The sequence below is a fragment of the Delphinapterus leucas genome, chromosome 8 (assembly GCF_059928025.1).
Source record: "Delphinapterus leucas isolate spDelLeu-1000000601 "Yukka" chromosome 8, BTC_Dleu_Yukka2, whole genome shotgun sequence".
Lineage (NCBI taxonomy): Eukaryota > Metazoa > Chordata > Mammalia > Artiodactyla > Monodontidae > Delphinapterus > Delphinapterus leucas.
In genome coordinates this window covers 12340763-12354882 of record NC_143136.1, presented here as the reverse complement: position 1 = coordinate 12354882, position 14120 = coordinate 12340763, and positions in this window count along the sequence as shown.

Sequence of the window (14120 nt, the reverse complement as noted above, 5' to 3'; positions counted from 1 at the left end):
CACCATGAAATTTTCAAGGGAAAGATCACGTTTAGTTCACGTTAATATTCTTTCAAGTATTCTGAAACAGTTTTCAGGTGATCAAACTAATCGCAAATGAATTTCTAAAGAGATTGATAGTGGCACCTGCTATCCTTTCTTCCATATTTCTCTTGAATGACCTATTGAGTACATTGTCTCATGTCTATTTTTAAATCAAGAAAATGATCTACTTCTGTAATAAGATCAAGAAGTTAACTACTTTAGAAGCTGAAAATTTTTAACCTTGAAAAATAAAAATCATAATGCATTTTAATGGGAACACATGATAAAACTTCGAATAAAATGGCATGCAGTATGGCAAGTTTGAACTAGGAACAGTCGAACAGTATGGAGAAAGTTAAATTTCTAACATTAACATTAATCTGGTTAATCTCTCATCTATTTTGAGAATATGTCCCATTTCATGTTCTTCTGAGGCAAAGACAATCTGAAAGCAAACATAATTTATTAAATATAATAATAATGATAGAAGTTATTACAGTGCTTATGCTGGTTTGTCAATGACTAGACCAACTCCTATTACCTTGTAAGGTTTTGCAAAGGATATTATTATTTTGTTGCACTAACTGGTAAATTTCTGTTTGCCTGCTAATTCAGGTCAAATCAGACAACTCTGCATTCTCATCCAAAACTCAGAGATCTTTAACCTCCTGTGGGTAAAAGTCATGGCTGATAAATATTTATAGAACTCTGCAGCAAGGCTTCTGTTTGTTAGAAAAATCTCCAAGAATAACATGACCTCGGAATTTCCTGGAATCATGTCCCTGTTGTGATCTATAGAGTTCACAGGCCCTTGCCTCACTTAAATATAAAGCCCTAGGGAGGACTTTTAAAAACCAAATCCATTTTTCATGTTTGACATTCACTTCACATTGGAGCCAAAGTTTTTTTGTCTTTTTAATCTGATAAGCTAAAATTTTAAGTGTGAGATAATGTATTATGGGATTTAAATATGAAACCGATCAAGACTGACAGTTTGGATGACATCAAAAATTTTGCTTATCTTTGAATTTCTGTTTTAGTTATCTCTTTCCCTGAGGTACTTCCCAGCCTCCCTTTCCTTGCCTACATGCCTCCATACACACTCTTACCTCCTTCCACTTAGTTTTGAAGGGAAAAATCACCTTCCGCTTGTTTACAGTTAACTTGAGACCTATCAATCAATGGACCCCATGCCCTTCTGTCAGGACCTTGTTCCATAATGCCGCCCTTCTCTACTTAATTTTCAACTTCTCCTCTCTACTAGTTTCTTTTCCTTCCTCACTAGATGTGTTCAAATGCCTCCCATTTTCAAGGACCTGCCTTTTATCCTGTGTCCATTTATTTCTCTCTCTCTCATTCCCTCCAGGACCAAGCATCTAGAAGATGTCATCTTCAGTTGCCTTATAATTTCTCCTTCACCCTCGACACACTCCTGTGAACCCTCAGCCCCTGCCAATTCACTCTGGCAGCTCTCACAAGCATCGTGAGATCCCACCACATCACAAGACCCAAAGACATCTCTGAGACTTTATCTCCTTTCAGCTTTCCGTAGCACGTCCTGACCACGTCATTCTTTTTGAAATTCCTCCTCTGAGTCCAAACATCACTGTCTCCCTCTGTGATTCTCTGACCATTCCTTCCTAGGCTCCTTTACTGTCCCCTTAAGATCTGGATGCCCAGTTTTCTTTCTGCAACCCTCTCCTCTTTTCATTTATCATCTTCTCTGTCTCGGTCACCTCATTTGTCTTTATGATATCTCTAGCCTATATACTAATGGCTTTCAAAACTGTCTCCATCCTATATAAAGAACAAACTAATGGTCACCAGTAGGGAGAGGGAAGGGGGAGGGACAGTATAGGTATAGGGGATTTAAAAAAAGGTTATTATGGGATTATGTGAAATCATGTGTGGAAACTTTTGAAAATTGTAAAGCACTATAGAATTTAAAAAAGAAAAAGAAAATCACAAAAATACTGTCTCCATCCTAGACCTCTTCTGTCTAACCTCTTCTGTCTAACCTCCTCTTTCATAAGAGAGATTATATCCATAGTTATTGTTTGAAGCCTTCCTTGCCCACTAACACTAAGCCCTGCAAGGATGGGGGCTATAGCTGTCTTGTTCACTGCTGAATCCTGGCACCTAGCCCAGGGCAGCCATCTAAAAGGGGCTTAGCTGAATGGATTGATGTCCCATAAACACCTCAAACTCAATTATGTTTAACATCAAATCTCTAATCTTGAAACAGTAGCCATCCCTAAAACTGGTCTTATTTCTACATTTCCTGTCTTGACTGAGTTTAACATCATCCCCTCATTTTCTTAAGCCCAAAACTTGAGAACAAATTTCCAATTCCTCTTTTTTTCTCTTACCTCCCACAATGAAGCTCTCAAGAAATTAATGGATCCAACTTCTTAAATATCTCTTGAATCTGGATCTGCTCTTTCTTGTATTACCATATGATCTTAATTTCATCCAGTTAACTAGATATTTCCATCCAGTCTCTGTTCCCTTCCATCTCCCCATAACTACCCCAGGGCTCCTTATAAAATGTAAATTAGGCCACATCACTTCCCTGCTAAAAGCTTTTCAGTGGTTCCCCGACAGGTTTCAATGCCTTAGTTGCCTTAGTCTTGTTAATACGTACATATGTATTTTCCTATGCACATGTGTGTTTATGTGAATATGTGTATCTTCATCTATATGTCCGTGTGTGTGTGCAGTGTATGTGCACGTCAGCCTTCCTGACCTGGCCCTTACCTACTTGTCCAGCTTCATTCCTCCTTTTCTCCTCACTGCTTCCAGTTTTGTCCCAACAATATCAGATGATTTACAGTTCCCCAAACTACGTTAATACACTGGAATATGCCAATATGCTGGGATGTATCTACCGAGAGGTTTGTCTTTATCTTCACAGTTCAGTTCCGACATCCTGCTTCTCAAAGGTCTTTCCTGATTCTTCCTTCTCCATAGTTAATTGTTGCCTCCTCCACGCTGTCCCACTTCTGAGTATTTACTTCTTCTGTTGCCTTTATGACTGTGGTCTCTACTGGGTGTTTGAGCATCAATCCCAGCCATTAGACTCTTAGTGTCCTCCGGGGAATGTCAGTAACTTTTTTCAATAGACTTTATTAGAACAGTTTTAGGTTCTCAGCAAAATTGAGCAGAAAGTACAGAGATTTCCCATATACCCACTACCCACACCACACACAGCTCCCTCCACTGTCAACATCTCAAACCACGATGGTATATTTGTTACAATCAATAAGCCTACATTGACACATCATTATCACCCAAAGCCCGTAGTTTACCTTAAGGATCATTATTGGTGCTGAACATTCTGTGGTTTCTGACAGATATATAATGACATGTATCCACATTACAGTGTCATGCAGCATAGTTTTACAAAAACTTCTCTGTGCTCTGCCTGTTGATCCCACGATCACGTCACAATCACTGATATTTTTACTGTCTTGTTATACCTCTTGTAGCATGTCATATAGTTGGAATAATACAGCACGTAGCCTTTTCAGATTGGCTTCTTCCACTTAGTAATATGCACTTATGGTTCTTCCATGGAGTCAGTGAATTTTAATCTTTGATTTCCTGGGACCTAAGATAGTTCTGATCACAGAACAGATACTAAATAGGTTCTAGTTGCATTAGATCTATAATCTGTTTTAATTGTATAATTATTTGTACCTTCCCTTCTTTGTAAAAGCATTATTCTGTAATTCTCTGACTCCTATCTTTTATTTTAAAAGAAAAAAGAGTATCAAGCAAAAAGGACTTGAGTCCATTTTGTCTGTTTTACTCTTTATGCATAATGTTAAAAGATGAAGAGTCGTATTTTCCACATGCATTTCTGAGATTTACAAATCCACATTTATACTTTCCTTTGAATTAGAAAGAATATGTGTCCATTTCAATGGTAACAAACCAAGTGACCATGCCCTTCTACTTACGTCAAAGACAAGAGTATTCTGACTTCCTATATACCCAGGAATACTTGGCTAATCCTACTTATTGACACTGATGATTTGTATCCCTGTCGTTCATTGCCATGTGAATCCATGTTGATTTCCTGAAAGCATCTAATCCATTATTTCTCAAATATTGGTGTACATCAAATTCACTAAGAGTGCTCATTAAGGTTAACATTCCCTGGCGACACTCAGCAGACCTCTGTGAAAACCAGTGATATGCATATTTAAGAAGCATCTCAGGTGATTCTGATGCAGATGGTGTTGGGGCCTGCTTTCGGGAACAGAAGCATGGAACTCCATATACAAATGCTTGCGAGCAGGTGGCTGGGTACTAGCTACAAGAAACCTCTTAGTGCAAGTAATGAGATTGATTGTCTGTTAAACTTAATGCTCTACTCTAAATGAAAATTACAGAAGCAAACCTAATTGATTTCTATGTGTTAATTAACAGGAGGAAAATCATCAAAATGTCTACCACCAATCTACAGGATGGTTTGTACTTAAAGAGAAAATGGCTCTTTTATTAATATAGTTACATTCTTTGGGGGAGGAAAATTTTCAAGCGTCTGAAACTTGAGAGAAAACTGCTTCCTGTAAAAGTAGGTTAGAAATCTTGAGAACTTGTTCAAATCTGCAAAGTTCTGATATATCATTTCTTCTCATCAGAACTAGAAATATACTTACTTTGCCAGGAAACTAGCAATTGCATTTAAACCTCTCTGTAGGTATCTGAAAAGTTCACATGGCTGAGACATTAACCGGAAGCCAAGTGACAAAGCTGTTTTTGTTACTTCCTTTGCCAGCCCCATTCCCTTGCTCATCACAGACTCAGACACACACATGTAGGTGACTTCATTCTTACTGTCTGATGTTCTTTTAACAGATAATTTAAAAGATAATTTTGACATGCTTAATCTCTACTCTTATTTAAACTGATAGATAATAACAAAATCATGTTCTGGATTAAGGGGAAATAACTGATAATTCATTAGCTCATAATGGGAACAAAGTATATTGTGACTTTTTAATGGCAGCACGTCATTACCTAGGCTCTTTGTAATAAGGACCAGAGACAAGCAAATGGTCCCAGGGCTTTCAAAAAGTATGGCTATGTTTACCTTCTTCTTGAATATAAAAATGTTGTAGAATCTTGGAAAGTATGTAATCAATGAGAAGTCAAGAAATTGCCTAAAGCCCCATGATACACTAACCAAGCAGATACTAACTTGGACCAACTTTGGACAAAAATACAAGAAAGTGAATACACTGAACCTTGCCAAACAGAGAAATTTCAATTTTAATCAAAATTAAATGTTCTGAAATTGGCTTCTGACTAATAGGAGTGTCAGGAATATTTTGTAGCAAATGGACTTCAGGGACTTGTGTGGTGGTTAGAAACACTGCTATCTTTAAGCACATGCCAACCAAGAGCATCGCAGGGTCGGTATCAAACCTTTTCCGCAGGAAGAACATTTCTTCCACTATCAGGCCCTCTCTCTAAACTTCTGAATGTGAATTTCCCAAAGAAAGGGGAAAATATATAAACAGAGATGAGAATACAATGCATTTCAATTTTCCAAATGCATAGTTAGTAAGGAAAGTATTTTGGACGGAGACAAAGGAGAAGAAAAAAATGAGAGTCTAGAAGTATTTGCAAGAATATTTTACATTTTAATAATTCCTAATTCATTGCCAGTAACCTCTCTCCCACCACGGGGACTAGAGTTGAATAAAAGGCTTATTTTACAACAGAGCCGCAATTCTTATCAGGTTGGTCTCCACAAAAACATCTTGTCACCTCTCATCTTCACACAGTTGGGCAGCAAATGGTTAATAAAACCTAACATTTGTAAGGAACCATGCCAGCCCTGTTCAGATTTCAGAAATATTTCAGAATAACCCCTACCATTATAGAACTTAAGTGTTCTACTGGAGAGGGAAGAGAAAATGAGCCAATCCCACCAAAGTAAAAAGAAAGTTCTGGAGTGGTCCCCAGAAGATACACATCCTATTTGTTAAGCAGAAGATAAGAGAAGTTTTCTCCGAGGAGGTGGCACTGAAGTGAGATGCACAGAACAGAAAAGATTCAGATCCACAAAGACGAGAAGGAAGACAAACTGGAAGGAGTCACCTGCTTGAGGAAAGCAAAGTAACAGGAAAGTGTGGCAGGGGCAGTGAGCAGATTTTCTGGAGGGTAGGGTATGCAAAAAGAGAGAAAGAAAAAACTAGCATGGTAGCGAGTAATTAAATAGATTGAGCACTCATCTTCAAAACCAGGCTAAGGAGTTTGAGCTTTAGGAAAGATGCAGAAACAGGAAAGGAAAAAAAATCCCTGAGCACTTGTGATGTCCCAGGTAATGAGCTAGAGGCTGTGCAAAAAATTACAGCGCTAAACATCAACACAGAATGAGAATTAGCCTTGAAAATGCTCGCATAGCACTAGCTACATTGTGTTGGGGAAGTTTGAGAGCTATGGAATCCGTGGCAGGGACACTGAACAAAAGCCTGTTTCTGAAATAAAGGAAAGTCTTTATCCATGTGGCATCAGTGAGCAGAGGAAAATGGAGGAATATTTTTTCATGCTGTTTAACCATGCCATTTTGATACAGTAAATATTTTCACATCAATATGTTCACCTTGAGGACATTCTGAACACAAGTATTATCAGAATATCTAACAACTGGAAGATTTCCAAAGGGAAAGAGGTCTCCAGAGCATAACTCTTTAAGTCACCTTAATTCCTTGATCAATTTTATGAATAGAGAAGATAAACTGCTCCTAATTTTTTCACTTTTATTCTTATTTCACTGAAATTGTCTTAAGATACATTCTTTTTCCCCAGACACAGTTTCAAACCAATGACTGACCTATCAATCATTATTTTTGGATGTTTGTTTGGTTTTAGTTTTTCTGTTTTGTTTTCAATAAAAATTTTACCCTTTCAGATTCTCTTAATGTGAGTTTTCTATTGTGGCCAGTAATTCTACCAAGTTCGACTTACCCAGGTCACATTTTTAAGGATCAGAAAAATTGTATCGAGAAGATTTGATTTTTCCATCTATTTGTTAGAAATATAAAAATTTACCATGTACCTTTTAGCCCTGGCTAATTTTATTTTCCATTAGTTACTCTACTGAGAATGTTTGTTATGATTTATAAGAATAGATTGATGGTTTGTATTATTTCTCTGGTAATAAATTAGAAATTTGTGAGGGAAAAAATCATTGGCATTGCCAAATTGTCAAAATCTTTTAAAAGCTCAGAAATCTCATTTCAAAAATGTCCATGGGTTCTCTTCTCCACAAATGCAATGCTGTTGGTCCCAATGCTCTTGATCTCTTATAGATTAGGCAAAGAGTGGGATCTAAATGACAGGTTTGAAATGGAAAGATCAAAATGTTCCATTCCAATGTGAAAAACACTGATACTGCTCAGGTAAGGGGACTTATAGCTAGCTGGCTGGATGAAGCTGGGAAGGAGAAAAATGAATAAAAATTGAACTCACGGTTTTGAGACTGGGTGACATGTAGACTTCTAATGGCATTAAAGAAATCAGGAATTCTTTATGATAAAATTTTGAATGGCTTGAATGATAAAACGGTGGGCTTTGCTTCTGACATATTATGTTCTTTTGTTTTTGACATATTATTTTCTTGGTGTCAGAAGTTACACCTTAGAGGTACCATACTGGAACTCAGATGAGCAGTCAAGGTTGGAAATAACACGGGAGTTACATATCCAGAGGTGACACACAAAGAATGGCTAGTGAATGAAACACTCAAGGAAGAGAGTGTAGCAAGAGAAGGGGGATGAGCACAGGATTTTAGAGTCAGAGGAAAGGAATGAAAGCTAGTGAGGACAGTGAAGGGAGCATGGTCAAAAATGATGGCAGGAGGGCTTCCCTGGTGGCGCAGTGGTTGAGAGTCCGCCTGCCGATGCAGGGGACACGGGTTCGTGCCCCGGTCCGGGAAGATCCCACATGCCGCGGAGCGGCTGGGCCCGTGAGCCATGGCCGCTGAGCCTGCGCGTCCGGAGCCTGTGCTCCGCAGCGGGAGAGGCCACAGCAGTGAGAGGCCCGCGTACCGCAAAAAAAAAAAAAAAGTCAGAGAAGATAATGTGATATATGAAGGAGAAGGAGGTGATGATAGAAGCAGAGGTCAGAGTGATACCGCAAAAAAAAAAAAAAAAAAATGATGGCAGGAGAGCCAGGGAAGTGTGTCATGACGGAACCCAAGGAGGAAGAAAATTTCAAGAAGAGAGAAAGGAGTAACGGTAAAAGATGTGAAATTCATCCCTTTATTCATTCAATAGCAGTAAATCACAGCTATGACCTGGGAATTTTGGTAGCTGATGGAAAGAGACAGTTTCAGCCCTCAAGGAATTCAAAAAACAGACAATCAATTACAGGAAGATAAGTATCATCGTACAGGAACACACAGAGAAGTTAAGGACTATCAAAGAATTTAGTTACAAGTCTGTGGACAGTAAAATGCTATACATAGAAGACATTATTATTATTTTTATTAATAAAAGCTGAGGAAAGCCTTCTGGATTTCAAGTCAAGGATTTCACCACTGACATTTAAATACTAGTTTTTTAGTTAAATGGTGTCTTCTTCCATGTCTGTTAAGCTTTTAGTAACCCACGGAAAATCTAATTTTATAAATATAAATTAAATATAAATATAAATTAAATTTTGAACTGAAGCTAGTGCTTCCTGAATTGCACTACAGCAAAAGAGCAAAAGAACAAATGATTCTCTTAGAGCTCATCTATATTGATAACCTTTCTCCTAAAGACTAAGAACTATGGTACCCAGTCATGAGACCAACTAAATACTTAATCCCAGAATCACTGGTTTTCACATAGCTTCCAAACGTAGAAGTTCTGTCCCCAGTGACATTGTTCTAGCCCTTAAATGTTCTTTTTCAAGGAAATGCTACAGAACACTAATGATTACTGACTGGAAGAAACAGTAGGAGCTCTATTGAACTACATCTCAAAGGAAAATGTGTAATGAAGACATTTATAAAAATAGGCATTGAGTGTTTATGTAAAATAGCTCTTTTGCATTTTGTAAAATGAACTTTATATTAATATGTTGGCATGTTATTCCAGGTAATTTTTAGTGAGTTCAACTTTTGAGGTTTGACTGATGAAAGACATACAAGATTCAGTTTGGGACAGTTATTCTCAGCCGGTTAGGATGGGTAGAGGAAGAGGTGGGAGAGTAACCAGAGTGATGGGTGGAGTGCTAGTAAAATCCAAGGTTTAATGAGAAGGCTCACAGCTGAAGAAAACAGTATGGTGCAGGTCAGTAGCACACTAGGTCACACAAGCTAGGTTAACGGTTCTGGGAAAGCATAAGAGATGAGGGCAGAGGGGTCCTAGTGTGAAGGAGAGTTCTGAGTAACCCATTATTTTTCTCCTGCTGATTGGAGACTTTCATCTTGGACATGGTGCTCTCTCATCTAACATTATCCTAAATGAGAATTTTGTAGCCAAAAATAAATTACTTAGGGACTTCTCTGGTGGCGCAGTGGTTAAGAATCCGCCTGCCAATGCAGGGGACAAGGGTTCGAGCCCTGGCCTGGGAAGATCCCACATGCCGTGGAGCAACTAAGCCCATAAGCCACAACTACTGAGCCTGTGCTCTAGAGCCTGTGAGCCACAACTACTGAGCCTGCGTGCCACAACTACTGAAGCCCATGCGCCTAGAGTCCGTGCTGCACAAAAAGAGAAGCCACCGCAATGAGAAGCCCGTGCGCCGCAATGAAGAGTAGCCCTCGCTCGCCACAACTAGAGAAAGCCTGCGCGCAGCAATGAAGACCCAATGCAGCCAAAAAATAAATTAATTAATTTAAAAAATAAATAAATTACTTATCATTTAAATCTCAAGCTTCCAGACATTCCACCTATTCTATGAAGGGCTCTTCATTTAGTCCTTCCACAAACAGGCCAAGCCCTAGACAAGCTTGAGGTTCATCACGGAGGTCCTTAAAATCTCCAGTGAGCTGGAAGGATGGACCTTAAGCTCCCCAAGAGTAGAAATTCCAATCACAGTGATTGAAGCACCCTTCAAAACCAGGATGGAGCCTCCTGCAACATGGCCTCATGTTCTCAAAGTTGATCATTTTCTCCATCAGTCATTGGTCGGTTAATCATCTTCTTAAACAAACAAACTTCTCAAGTATCTACTACATGTTTGCATTTACCTTCTAGCTCTTGCATTATCTTTGCATCTTGGTTGTCTCAATATAATCAAAGAAAGGTGCCTTAAATTTGACTTTGCCTTTCCTTTTGTGTGTGGTCCAGGGCTTTGCATATAGTAAATATTCCATTGATACCCAAAGATTTCATTTTAAATCACTAACATAATATCTAACAGAAGTCCCTATGTTCTCTGATTCTTAACCTAGTTCATTTATTATGAGAGAACTGGATCTCAGCAAACCTTGTGGTTTCCTCTGGCTTGTAATCCTAGAAAATATACATGAAATAAACACACAGCTTCTAAGCACAGTGAAGACAGTATGGAATTTACTCTTTCAGTCAGTTATTCAGTCAGGAATCACAGCCTAATTTTGATTTAATAAAAGATTGAAGTTCGTATCAATCAGGACAATGGAATAAGCTACCTCATAAGCAGGTGGCTTCCTGTTCATTTATTCCTTTATTCAACAAACAGCTATGAAGGAACTACTAAGTGACTGACACACTAAGTGACTCTCTTCTACTTTCTTCCTGAGAAAAGTAGTTCAAGCACAAAATCTTAGGGAAGGAAGAAAAGTGTATTATTTTCCTACTGTTGCTGTAACAAATTACCACAAACACAGTGGCTGAAAACCACACGAATTTATTCTCACAGTTCTGGAGTTCAGAAGTCTGAAATGCTTCTCACTTAACTAAAATCAAGGCATTGGCAGGGCTGTGTTACTTTTGAAGGCTCTAGAGGAGAATCTATTTTATTGCCCTTTTCCAGCTTCTACAGGCTGCCCATGTTCCTTCTGTTCTGGCCTCTGTCCACCTTCACAGCCAGCAGTGGAAGACTGTGTCCCTCTCATATCAAATCACTCTGACCTCTGCTTCTATCATCACCTCCTTCTCCTTCATCTGTCACATTATCTTCTTGGACTTTTTTTTTTTTTTTTTTTTTTTTTGGCGGTACGCAGGCCTCTCACTGCTGTGACCTCTCCCGTTGCGGAGCACAGGCTCTGGACGCGCAGGCTCAGCAGCCATGGCTCACGGGCCCAGCCGCTCCACGGCATGTGGGATCTTCCCAGACCGGGGCACGAACCCGTGTACCCTACATCAGCAGGCGGACTCTCAACCACTGCGCCACCAGGGAAGCCCCATCTTCTCTGACTCTGAGTCCTCTTCTCTCTCTCTCTCTTCTTCTTTTTGAGGACGTTGGCCTTACACAGATAATCCTGGATAATCTCTCCTATTGCAAGGACAGCCAATTAACAATGTTAATTTTATCTGCACCTTAATTCTTCTCTTGCCTTAGAGCATAACACATTCAAAGGTTCTGGGGATTAAGACATGGACCTCTTTAGAACATTATTCTGCCAACCACAAGAAAAAAAGGGAAACTTACATGTATTGCATCCTAGTTATATCAGCACAGTTTCAGGTGTTTTTAAATTCAGTTCACATACAGAAAAGTCTAGTAAAAATTCCATTTTTTACTAAAAGTTAGTAAAAAATTTCCATTTTTGCAGATGAGTTAAAAACTAAAGTGCATAGAGATTAAGTCACTTGCCATGGATCATGTAACTATCAAGTAGTAGAATCTGGATTGAGACCCAAGTCCATTTGACTCCAACATCCATACTGTCTCTCTCTGCCATGTCCAGATCATTTTAAACACAGGCACATGAAAAGATGCTCAACATCGCTAATTATTAGAGAAATGCAGATCAAAACTACATTGAGGCATCAACTCACGCCTGTCAGATGGCCATCATCAAAAAGTCTACAAATAATAAATGCTGGAAGAATGTGGAGAAAAGGGAACCCTCCTACACTGTTGGTGGAGTGTAAATTGGTGCAACCATTATGGAAAATGGTATGGAGTTTCCTCAAAAAGCTAAAAATAGAACTACCATATGATCCAGCAATCCCACCCCTGGGCATATATCTGGAAAAGACTTTTGTTCAGTTCTGTTTGCAATAGCCAAGACATGGAAGCAACATAAGTGTCCACCTACAGTTGAATGGATAAAGAAGATGTGATACATCGTATATATGTGTGTATATATATACACACACACACACACACACACACACACACACAATGGAATATTATTCAGCCATAAAAAAGAATGAAATAGTGCTATTTGCAGCAACAGGAATGGACCTAGAGATTCTAGAGATTATCATACTAAGTGATGTAAGTCAGACAAAGAAAGACAAATATCATATCATGTTACTTATGTGTGGAATCTAAAAAAAAAATGATACAAATGAACTTATTTACAAAACAGAAATAGAGTCACAGACGTAGAAAACAAACTTATGGTTACCAAAGGGGAACAGAAGGGGAGGATAAATTAGGAGTTGGGGATTAACAGATACACACTACTATATATAAAACAGATAAACAAGGACCTCCTGTACAGCACAGGGAACTACACTCAGTATCTTGTAATCATCTATAATGGAAAAGAATCTGAAAAAGAATAGATATATATATATACACCAGTCCCCAAACTTTTTGGCACGAGGGACCAGTTTCATAGAAGACAATTTTTCAATGGACAGTGTGAGGGCAGGGAGGGTGGGAGATGGTTTCAGGATGATTCAAGCTCATTACATTTATTGTGCACTTTATTTCCATTATCATTACTTTGTAATATGTAATGAAATAATTATACAACTCACCTTAATGCAGAATCAGTGGAATCCCTGAGCTTGTTTTCCTGCAACTAAATTGTCCCATCTGCGGGTAATGGGAGACAGTGAAACCCGAAGTGGTTTGCTTACGTCCAGTCTACTCCGTAATCTTGTTTTGGTTGCTGTTACTGCAGAAAACCCTGCTTCACAAAGATAGGATGTTGGAAATGGAAGCAGGCTTTTCAGTGCTTTTGTGGCAATCTCAGGATATTCCACCGTGACTTTAATCCAGAATGTATGGAGATCTGAAGTTGTCTCAAACATACTTTTAAGGCCACTGTCATTTGCAGTCTCAAGCAGTTGATCCTCTTCTAGCACGGACAAAGTCAACTCACCTGGCTTATTCACAAATGGGTCACGGATCCTCTCCTTCCCAGTTCGGGAGTCTTTTGTGGTTGGGAAGTAATGCTCAAACTCTTCTGAAAGCTGAGCTAGGTGGTCATGCACTAGCTGGGAGAAAGAAGGTCCTGGCTCAGTCTCTTCCAAAATCTCTGCTAATGTTTGAAACATGTCAAAAATCCCAATGTTCACTCGTCGCCCCCGTAATTCCAGTTTGGCTTTGAATGCAGCAAATTTATCTGCTGACTTGAACACAGTTGTCGTTCTCCCCCGAAGTGACAGATTGAGCTCATTGAGCAGGCTGAATATGTCACACAAGTAAGCAAGTTTTGTGACCCATTCTGTGTCACTGAAATGCGCTGCCAGTGGTGACTGTTTTTCTAAAAGAAATCTCTGGAGCGTCTCTCATGACTCAAAAACTCTGGCCAGTGATCTACCTTTAGAGAAGACGTGTGGGCTCTGCGTCCATCTCCTCACAGAGCTGCGTGAACAGACGTGAGTTAAGGGCATGTACTTTAATGTGGTTGATAATTTTAATCACATCCCGCAAAACGTTATTAAGATCAGGTGACATTTTTTGGCTAGCCAGCGTTTCTCTGTGGATGACACAGCACGTAGACTCACATTCAGAAGCGACCTCTTTGACTCAAGTAGTGAAACCAGAAAGCCATCCAGTCATGGCAGCCACTCTGTCTGTGCATATACTGACGCAAAATGACCAATTCAGTTTTCCTGAGATGTAGTCATTCAAAGACTTGAATAGTTCTGCAGTTGTGGTGTTGGTTGGCAACAAAAGCACACATAGCATATCCTCATGCGCATCATCCTGAAAAATATAACGCACAAAAACAAGCATTGTTGCCTTGTTGTCAACAT